General features: G+C 30.3%; 1 long non-coding RNA gene across 1 annotated transcript; it reads right to left on the bottom strand.

The window, feature by feature from the left end:
• Nucleotides 1–923: 923 nt before the first annotated feature.
• On the bottom strand, nucleotides 924–1,572 carry LOC131634490 (uncharacterized). Its single transcript, XR_009293552.1, has 2 exons — nucleotides 1,466–1,572; nucleotides 924–1,179 (listed from the first exon to the last, which is right to left on the bottom strand). It is a non-coding gene; the product is annotated as an uncharacterized LOC131634490 (long non-coding RNA).
• Nucleotides 1,573–12,064: the final 10,492 nt, after the last annotated feature.

The raw sequence follows: 12,064 nt of genomic DNA, 5'->3' as shown, positions 1-12,064 counted from the left end.
GCACCAATTCTCATAGTTATCTTGGTAGACTTGATGGATAATTTCCATTCCCATAATTCACCACCATCATGATTTTTTTCTTCTTCCCTTAATCGATAAACCGGAGCTCTTGATACCATTTGTTGGGGGAGTTTTTCACTAGGGAGCATTGATACGTAGTGTAAGACTAGGTACCTTTGTGAGAGACACACCACTTATTCACCCAAAACCTTAAGGTGATAGGTGACTGGGTTCTCCCACTTATAAATGCTTAAGTCACCACATTCCTATCCAATGGACTATTTTCCCACTTACTCACACTTTCATTATTATTCTAACACTCCCCCTCAAGTGTGAGTCCACAATGCTCACCTTGCAACGAGACACCACCTCCTAGGCATTTCGATACAATTAACTCGGTCTCTTTCTCGAACCAAGACTCTGATACCAGATGTTGGAAATCCACCAATATAGATGATGAATTTCTACCAATCTTGATGAACAAGATTGTTATCACTCACACAATAACGATGAAAATAAGAAAGAAAATTTAAAGAAGAAAAGAGATTAGGGTTTCTGCAGAGTAACTCTCTGCATACAAATTATGGAAAACTTTATTATTCACTTGCAACTACAAATTTTATGAATACAACCTTTTTGACCTGATTACAAAATAATGAGGGTTACTCTCTAGTTATAGATTTAGGTTAGCTTGCTTTCTACGCCAAAGCCCAAAACTATTAAAGCGCAAAATACATATTTTAGAACTAAATCAAATCTAATCTATTTTAAATCTAAATTAAATTTATCTAGATCTAAAACAAATCTGTGTGTAAAAAACTGTATCCACACTTCTAAACAAAACAAATCTTTTTACACCAGGAATTATAATTTAACACATCTGAATAGACAAAAGCATGATTTTAAACTGAGTGACTACAAAATTAAAACTCATATGCTTTTCCATTTATTTGCAGAACTTTTTTTATTACACTAATCAAGTTCAAAGTTTTCCCAAGTTCTAAAGGTGGATATTTGTGTTTTATTTACAGCAACAAAGTTCATACTTAGGTTGAAGTCCCATTCCTAAACAGTAACCACCATTGTTGAAGCCTCTATTAGAGCATTCTTTATTGCACTCTTGAACATTTGTGCATACCTCAGAGCAGTTTGGGTTTGGACCCAAACTATTTGCGAAACCTACAACAAAAATAAAGTTAAATGTATATAATATATTTATATACCACCATTATGGCTTTAGCAAAACACATAATTATAGATTTTTGTTATATGTGAATTATCAAATTCATAAAAATTAAAAATTTATATGATATAAACTCTTGAATCATACTAATCTAAAAAGATAGAGGTTTTTTTAAAAATCAGAAAACTAAGAACACAAATATAGAGAAAATAGTATCAAAATTTCTGATAAATTAATACATAAAAATAAATTAAAGAGACAAATAAAATTTGTTTCTATTACCTGAAAGCAAAATGAAAGCAAAGCACAAAATCAAGAAATAACGAGAGGCCATTGCGTAGGGTTAATTTCACCTTATATTTTATTTCTGTATAGATGTGAGATTAACAAGTTCATTATACACTTATATATAGAAAACAAAAAATATTTATAAAGAAAAATAAATGAAAAAAGGAACATACATTTTTTTTTAAATAAATTTTACATTGATGAAAACGTTATTTTTTTAATTGTGTGTAAAATGGGATAACATGTGTTTTAACATAAATGAAAACGTTATATATGTATTTTCATATAAATATTGTGATTTATTATTGATTGTATTAAGTCAATTTTCTGTTTTGAGGAGTCAAATTTAGATTTACTGAAATTTAATATTATGATATTTTTATAAGGCAGTCAAACATGATTTTATTTATAAATTTTTTAAAAATATTCAATTATATTTTATATTATTATTGTTGGATTTACTATATTAAATTTTTTATTGTATATTTTATTAAAATATTCATGCCGCACACTTTAAATATACTATTTTGAACCTCAAAGGGTTGGCTCAGTTGGCAAATGAGCTTTCTCCAAAAAGGGACGGAACCGGCTAGTACCCGGGTTCGATCCCGACTGGAGTCAAAAACGCCCTGGGACCACGGTGCCGTCGCCTCCGAGCCCGGGTCCGGATTAGTCACGTGGGGCCCCTTTCCCCGCGGATACCGGTCGGTTAACACCAAAAAAAATAAATTTACTATTTTGATTATGGTAACAAAGTAATAAATATTTTGATATAAGGACATATATTTAAATATATATTTTTATTTATAAATTCTATATCCAAAAGATATAATGTTTATCAAAATTGTTTTCAAGTAGGAATCATGTTCCAATATGTTCTATATCAATATATTCCAGTATTAAAAAAATATTTTTATTCTATATTCATCACCTCAAATCTAATATAATTATAGATAATTATCCTATATCAATATATTTTCTATGAAAAAAAATATTCAAAGATATATATTTTGATTATAGTAACAAAGTAATAAATATTTTGATATAAGGACATATATTTAAAGATATATATTTTTATTTATAAATTCTATATCCAAAAGATATAATGTTTATCAAAATTGTTTTCAAGTAGGAATCATGTTCCAATATGTTCTATATCAATATATTCCAGTATTAAAAAAATATTTTTATTCTATATTCATCATCTCAAATCTAATATAATTATAGATAATTATCCTATATCAATATATTTCCTATGAAAAAAAAATATTCATCATATATGTCGCGGAAAAAAAAAAAAGAGATTTTCATTATATGTGCTGAAATTTTTTTTTTTTAATACTTAAACATATATATATATTTTTTTAATAAGCAATGGAATTAAGAGAGCAAAAGTTGATATAGCATAATTATCTATAATTATATTAGATTTGAGATGATGAATATAGAATAAGATTATTTTTTTAAGGGTAATGCTAACTTGTGCCCCAAGGGCACATGATAAGAAAATATAAATGGAATGTTTGTATTGAAAAAGTAAATAAATAAATTAACTATCAACTTTTAATCAAATTAATACACAATTTTCAAACACAAAGTTTCTATATCCAACACAAACATTCTATTTATAGATTTCTAAACATGTGCCCTTGGGGCACAAGTTAGCATTACCCTTTTTTTAATACTGGAACATATAGATATAGAACATATTGGAACATGATTCCTAATTAAAAACAATTTTGATAAACAGTATATCTTTTGGATATAGAATTTATAAATAGAAATATATATCCTTAAATTTATGTCGATATATCAAAATATTTATTACTTTGTTATCATAATCATCAATTTGGATGAAGCACTGTATTGGTGTATATAACTAATTACCTAGTATCTATATATATATATATATATATATATATATATATATATATATATATATATATATATATATATATATATATATATATATATATATATATATATATATATATATATATATATATATATATATATATATATACCTACATATGATATGTATATATAATTTGATTTATATGATAATATTTTGGCTTAATTACATATTTTCTTATAATTGTATATCACAATTTTCTTCAATCATTGCATTTGTATATGACAAATGCGATCCAATAACAATAAAAAGAATTTAAATATCATGATCATTTATGATGATTGGGCAATTGTTCCAAAAGAACTAATATTTTAATATAAAAAATCTTTGAAGAATTATAATTTTTTGTTGATCGTTGTTGAAAAAAATTGGTCAATTCTATAAGAATCAGACAATCAAGAAAATACTTTCAAAAATATCTTCACATTTTTTATTATATTCATTTATTTTTAATATAGCAGTTTAAAATATTATATTGTAATGATAGTGTCTTAATATCCATATTGGTATTTCGGATTCTTATTTATTCATTATATTATTCTATTGAAATTTTGCTTATGATATTTATTTTATTTTATTTAGTTATTAATGAATAATTTTTTTTCGTTAGATTTAGTTTATAACAATTAAATCAAATGAAAATTAATCTTGATGTTTTGATAACAACAAAATTCCAATTATATTTTCAATATATATATATATATATATATATATATATATATATATATATATATATATATATATATATATATATATATATATATTGTAAACAAGCATAATCGGTTTACAAATCAAATTTGACAAATTAAACATGCATAAAATATAAGCATAATTGTAAGCCAGAAGTTTACAAATTAAATTTAAGAATGTTGGAAAAATCGGTTGGGTCATCTCGAATTTATTATGATGTGAAAACTAGTATTGAAGAACCAGAAGTTTCTTCAATCCTGAATGTATTAGTATGCGAAAAGTAGTATTGAAGAACCAGAAGTTTCTTCAATCCAATAAATTTTGTGTGTTTCTAAAGGAAAATAAAAATATGAGAAATTTAGTTTTTCATGACATTAATTATTGCATCGACTAAAATATTATGCAAATAGTTATTGTCTACTCACCACAACCAAAAATTTGTGAAGTTGTTTTCTTAGACTAAGATTTTAGTTTCTGAATTTTTCAGAACTTTATTGATAAGTATCGCATATTAAAATTAATATCGAACATCTTGTAGCATATGTTCATAAAAAAAATGGACCCGAAGATCCATTCTTTAGATGTCTAAAGTTAATTGTATGATTGATAATTGTAAGATCATGATATTTGAAACACAAAATACGAATATTAATATATTCATTCACATTAAGCCAACATGATAGTATATGTTAATTCTCCTCTTAACGTACAAATTATTTTAGGGTAATTACCTAATATCTCTCATCTAAGTAAAATTTTGGATGTGCTGTGATTATTCAATTGCTCCAATATAGTAGACTAAGATGAGTTTTGAAAAATATTGAGAAAATATCTTTCATCTGAATCCTTTATTTGAGGATGTATCTTGATCCAATAATTGGATACTTGTTTGAAGCCTAGTAGGCTGACTATCAATTGATAAATTAATTTTCTCAATATTAGGGGCAGGGAATAAGCAATTGAAAGTGTGAATCAAAAGTTCAAATGTGAACCAGAAGTTCAATTGATAAAATAAATTGTTGTCTTGATCCTCGTACAAACTCATATGAACCAAAAGTTCAAAATATTGTTCATTTGCAAAGTTTATGAAACAAATTACCAACTATTAATACTCCACTCAAAGTGGATTCTCCTATTGGATAAGCTCATATTGCAAATGAGTTGTAGCCGCGCCTGAAGCGTGGTATGAAAGTCGGTTCCAATGTTAAAAGTCCTCTATTAAGAAAAGAAACTAAAGTTAAAGATGACCCAAGTGAGAATATGAAAATTCTAAGAGCACTTTGACATAATTTATTTTTCAGTTCTAGAAGAACTAATCAAGTACTTGAAATATAAAATAAAAAGATCTCGATAAATTATGTCCAAAATGGAATACAATGGAACCGACATGAAGTCGACATTAATGATATTTTTTCATACAATATAGCGCTAAATGTGATAATTGACAACGGGGATCATGAACCAACGTCTATTAAAAATTATAGACAAAGTGAGGATTGGCCAAAATGGAAAGATGCAATTGAAGCATAATTGAACTCACTCTACAAAAGACAAGTTTTTGGACTTGTAGTGCGAACACCTCAAGGTGTGAAGCCAGTTGGATACAAATGGGTTTTTGTGCGAAAACGAAATGAAAATAATGAAATTGTGAGATACAAAGCTCGACTAGTTGCTCAAGGATTTTTGCAAATACCTAGAATTGACTTTGATGAGACATACTCACCTGTAATGGATGCAAGCACTTTTCGATATTTAATAAGCCTTGTAGCACATGAAGGGCTTAATTTGCACATGATGGATGTTGTAACAGCCTATTTGTATGGTTCACTTGATAGTGAAATTTACATGAAACTCCCTGAAGGGTTCAATATACCAAATGCACATAATTCTGAATCTCGAAAAAGCTACTCTATAAAATTGAACAAATCTCTCAATGGGCTGAAACAATCTGGAAGCATGTGGTATAACCGTCTTTGTGAATACTTACTTAGAGAGGGATATACAAATAACTCAATCTGTCCTTATATTTTTATAAAAAGATCAGGAAAAGAATTTGCAATAATAGCTGTCTATGTTGATGACATAAATATTATTGGAACACCTGATGAGCTTCCAAAAGCTATGAATTGTTTAAAGAAAGAGTTTGAGATGAAGGACCTAGGAAATACTAAATTATGTCTAGGTTTAAAAATTGAACATTTGGACAAAGGAATATTTGTACATCAAGAATGCTATATAGAAAAAGTGTTAAAACGCTTCTATATGGAAAAATGTCACCCATTTTTTACTCCAATGGTTGTTAGATCATTAGATGTAGAGAAAGATCCTTTCAGGCCTCGAGAAAAGGATGAAGAATTGCTTCTTCCTGAAGTACCATATCTCTCTGCGATTGGAGCACTGATGTACCTTGCTAATTATACATGTCATGATATATCATTTGTGGTTAATATATTAGCAAGATACAATTCTTCACCTACACGAAGACATTGGAACAAAATCAAACATATACTTCATTATCTTAGAGGTACAATAGACATTGGTCTGTTTTATACCAAAGTATCGAAATTCGAATTAACAGGTTATGCAGATGCAAGTTACTTGTCACATCCGCACAATGGTAGATCACAAACAGATTATTTTTTATTTACATGTGGTGGTACAACTATTTCATGAAGATCGGTGAAACATATAATAGCAACAAGTTCATCTTATCATGCAAAAACTTTTAGCACTACATAAGACCTTTCAGTGCAAAAGGATTAGTCTTCATCGTTGAAGAAATAATTGTTCAGCTGAGGGGGAGAAATAAACGTTCAGCCGAGGGGGAGAAATAGATTTATTTTAAAAGGATATTGTACTCTTTTTCCTTCCCTAGATTTTTTTCCCACTAGGTTTTTTCTAGTAAAGGTTTTAACGAGGCATATCCAAAACAAACATCCAAAAGGGAGTGTTATGAATAATTGGATATTTGTTTCCAATGATTTTATTCCTTATTTGTAACCATTTGTATTTATTACATTGTCTAGATATTATCTTATAAATAGAACCATTCTCTTTGTAGAAATACAAAGATGAAATAATACAGAATTATTATATTTTTCTCTCTTCTCTTTTATCTTATTTCTCTTTATTTTATAACAATATATGTATTTTCATATAAATATTGTTATTTATTATTGATTGTATTAAGTCAAATTTCCGTTTTGGGGAGTCAAATTTAGATTTAATGAAATTTAATATTGTGATACTTTTATAAGGGCAGTCAAACATGATTTTATTTATAAAAATTTTAAAAATATTCAATTATATTTTATATCATTATTATTGGATTTACTATATTAAATCTTTTTATTGTATATTTTATTAAAATATTCATGCCGCGCACTTTAAATATACTATTTTGACCCTGTTTTAATATAATTTAAACCATAAATATATCTTTTTCTAAATTAGTAATATTGAAAAAATATTAATATTTCAAATATTTTTTTCATATATTAATTAAGATTTAAAACAAGCTTCAAACTATTGTTTCTATATTTTTAAAAGACATGTTTTGAAAAAAATATTATATGATATTGAAATTTCGTTTAAAAAAAAAGGGAATTATTTGGAAAAGAATTAATATTATCCAAAAGATAGATTTTGAAACCAACTTCAATACATCGTTGTTTTTAAAATCTATTACTTTAAATAATTTTTTTAACAAGGGAATGATTTTTATCCAAAAAAAAATGAGAATAAAGGATATACATTTTATACTATCAACCAATCACAATTATGTTAAGTGTCAAATCTTACTGCTATTTTTAATAAATTATATGACATGGACAAATGATAAATTTTTATTGGATGACAGTGTAAAACAATTTTACACTGTCGGTACGCTACCTTTTAACTCAATATATATTTCACACTGAATGTTCACAAAAATGGTACCACATGTTAGAACAAGAAATGTTCTGATCAATATTCTTAGTTTTGATGATAACATTATATATGAATTTTGTATAAGAGAATGTGGTACTCTAATTATTCACGTTTTCCATTTCAGGAAAAGTATAAAAGAGTATGCACAAAATCAGCGCTCAGAGGCTTTGACCCAGAAGTTCTGGAGTGCTTCATCAGAACATTGTCTAGCAAGACATCAGAAGATGGTCCTGCAGAATTAGAACATGAACTGGAAAGCATCAGAAGATGACAGTCAGAAAGAAAGCTCTGAAGTTCTGATGGTATCACTCTCAAAGCACTTCTCTAGTCTGAAGACAGAAGTTGCATCTGCACCAAAGCTGAAGACTCTGATATTCAAATGTCTATTCTACATATTCTGAATTCAGAAGCAAGTACAAGATGAAAAGGCTATAACGTCAAATCTCTGACTGACAAAAGGAACGTTAGAAGCTACAAAAGGCAAAGTCAGTAAAAGCAGAGAAAGCATGGCTCGAGGTAGTTGACAAAAGTGTGAAATATTAAATGCAGCAGTGTACTATTCACGCAATGCATTAAATGCTCCCAACGATCATTTTTCCTCAGCGCCTATATATAGAAGTTCTGATTCAGAAGCAGTAACAAACTCTTGCGCAAAAGAACCAAAACGCTGTCAAATTGAAATCAAACAAAAGCAAATAAGAACTTCATCTTCAACCTCACAACTTTGTAATATCTTAGTGAGTGTTAGATCCTAAACTTAAGAGAAAAATCACTTTGTGATTATAGCTTATTTAGAAGCATTTGAATCTCTTGTAATATTTTTTTTACATTGATTGTAAAAGGATTTCCTAGAGTGATCAAGGTGTGATCAGAATACTCTAGAAGACTTAGAGTGTTTCTAAGTGGAGAACCATTGTAATCAGTTTAATTAGTGGATTAAATCCTCAGTTGAGGTAAATCACCTTGTCAGGGGTGGACTAGAGTAGTTTAGTTAACAATGAACCAGGATAAAAATAATTGTGTTATTTATTTTTATCTACCGTTTTTGAGAAAAAACCCTTATTCAATCCCCCCCTTTCTAAGTGTTTTTCACTCCTTCAATTGGCATCAGAGCGCCGGTTCTAGGTGCAAACACTTAACCGTGTTAGAGAAAAGATTCAGGGAGAAAAACACAAAATAGTTGATGTTAGAACAAGATTTGTTCTGATCAATTATCTTAGTTTTGATGATAACAATAATATGAATTTTGCTTTAGATAATATGGTACTCTAATCCATTGCAATTTCCTTTTCAGGAAATATATATAAAGAGTACGCATAATTCAGCGCTCAGAAGCTTTGTCTCAAAGGGTTCAGCATGCAACATCAGAACATGGTCTGGCAAGACATCAGAAGATGGTCGAAGCAGAATCAGAACATGGGTCTATGGAAGCATCAGAAGAACAAGAGAACAGAAGCACTGAAGTTCTGATGGTATCACGCTCAGAAGCACTTCAAGGTCAGAAGATCAGAAGATGCTATGCACCAAGCTGTTTGACTCTGATGATATTCAAACGTTGTATTCACAAACATCAGATCAGAAGGAAGTACAAGTGGCAAGCTACGCTGACTGACAAAAGGAACGTTAAAAGCTACTAAAGGCTACGTCAGTAGACACAGCGTGAACAAGGCTCGAGGTAGTTGACAAAAGCGTATAACATTAAATGCGATGCTGTACGGAACACGCAAAGCATTAAATGCACTCAACGGTCATCTTCTCCAACGCCTATAAATATGAAGTTCTGATGAGAAGCAAGGTTAACGATTCTGCACCAAAACAACTCATATTCAACTTGCTGTAACTCTGTTCAAATCTAAAGCTCAGAATCTTCATCTTCATCAAAGCTCACTACATTGCTGTTGTAATATATTAGTGAGATTAAGCTTAAACGATTAAGAGAAATATCACAGTTTGTGATTATCGCTTTCAAGAAGCATTTGTAATACTCTTAGAATTGATTACATTAAGTTGTAAGGAACTAGAGTGATCGTGTGGATCAGAATACTCTAGGAAGTCTTAGAAGTGATCTAAGCAGGTTGTAACTAGAGTGATCGTGTGGATCAGTAGACTCTAGAAAAGTCTTAGAGGGTATCTAAGCAGTGTTCCTGGAGTGATCAGTGTGTGATCAGAAGACTCTGGAAGACTTAGTTGCTGACTAAGTGGAAAACCATTGTAATCCGTGCGATTAGTGGATTAAATCCTCAGTTGAGGTAAATCATCTCTGCGGGGGTGGACTGGAGTAGTTTAGTTAACAACGAACCAGGATAAAAATAACTGTGCAATTTATTTTTATCTGTCAAGTTTTTAAAGCTACACTTATTCAAACCCCCCCTTTCTAAGTGTTTTTCTATCCTTCAATTGGTATCAGAGCGCCGATTCTAAGGTGCAAGCACTTAACTGTGTTTAGAAAAGATTCAGGAAGAGAAAAACGCTTCAGTAAAAGATGGTTGATGAAAGTGAAAAGTCTACACCAGCATCTACATCTGGCTCTGCTGAGCAATACAACGGTAACAATGGTTATACTAGACCGCCGGTATTTGATGGTGAAAACTTTGAATACTGGAAAGATAAACTGGAAAGTTACTTTCTTGGTCTAGATGGTGATCTATGGGATCTTCTGATGGATGGTTACAAACATCCAGTAAATGCCAGAGGCGTAAAGCTGACAAGGCAAGAAATGAATGATGATCAGAAAAAGATTTTCAGGAATCATCATAAATGCAGAACTGTTTTGCTGAATGCTATCTCTCATGCTGAGTATGAGAAGATATCTAACAGGGAAACGGCCTATGACATATATGAGTCCTTGAAAATGACTCATGAAGGAAATGCTCAAGTCAAGGAGACTAAAGCTCTAGCTTTAATCCAGAAGTATGAAGCCTTCAAGATGGAGGACGATGAAGACATTGAAAATATGTTTTCAAGATTTCAAACTCTTACTGCTGGATTGAGAGTTCTTGACAAGGGATACACCAAGGCTGATCACGTAAAGAAGATCATCAGAAGCTTACCCAGAAGATGGGGTCCTATGGTGACTGCATTCAAGATTGCAAAGAATCTGAATGAAGTTTCTCTGGAAGAGCTCATCAGTGCCTTGAGAAGTCATGAAATAGAGCTGGACGCAAATGAGCCTCAAAAGAAAGGTAAGTCTATTGCATTAAAATCTAATATCAAGAAATGCACTAACGCTTTTCAGGCTAGAGAAGAAGATCCTGAAGAATCAGAATCTGAAGAAGAAGATGAACTGTCCTTAATCTCCAGAAGGCTAAATCAACTCTGGAAGACCAAGCAAAGGAAGTTCAAAGGCTTCAGAAGTTCAAAGAAATTTGAACGTGGAGAATCTTCTGATGACAGAAGATTTGACAAGAAGAAGGTCATGTGCTATGAATGCAATGAGCCTGGACACTTCAAGAATGAATGTCCAAATCTTCAGAAGGAAAATCCCAAGAAGAAGTTTCATAAGAAGAAAGGTCTTATGGCAACCTGGGATGAGTCAGAAGATGATTCAGACTCTGAAGATGAGCAGGCTAACTGTGCGCTGATGGCGACAGAAGATGACGGATCAGAATCTACATCAGAATCAGATTCTGAAGAGGTATTTTCTGAACTTACTAGAGATGAGTTAGTTTCCGGTCTAACTGAACTTCTGGAACTCAAGTCTCAGATTAGTCTCAAATACAAAAAGCTGAAAAAGCTATTTGAATTTGAAACAAAGAAGCTTGAGTTGGAGAATTCTGAATTAAAAGAAAAACTTTTAAAATTATCCAATAATGTTGGATCTCCTTCTGATTCAGAAAAATCCACTCCTAGTCTAAACCATATTCTGAAAGAATATGATTTAAGTTTCAGGAAGTTCTTAGCTAGAAGTATTGGCAGAAGTCAGCTAGCTTCTATGATATATGCTGTGTCTGGAAACAAAAGAGTTGGCATTGGTTTTGAGGGTGAAACCCCATACAAACTTGAACCTGTTGATGAAATGAAATTCACATACAAGCCATTGTATGATCAGTTCAAGTATGGCC

Source organism: Vicia villosa, unplaced genomic scaffold (assembly GCF_029867415.1).
Source record: "Vicia villosa cultivar HV-30 ecotype Madison, WI unplaced genomic scaffold, Vvil1.0 ctg.001304F_1_1, whole genome shotgun sequence".
Taxonomy (NCBI): domain Eukaryota; kingdom Viridiplantae; phylum Streptophyta; class Magnoliopsida; order Fabales; family Fabaceae; genus Vicia; species Vicia villosa.
The sequence above is the reverse complement of the archived record's forward strand: the minus strand, read 5'-3'. Positions and strand labels throughout refer to the sequence as shown.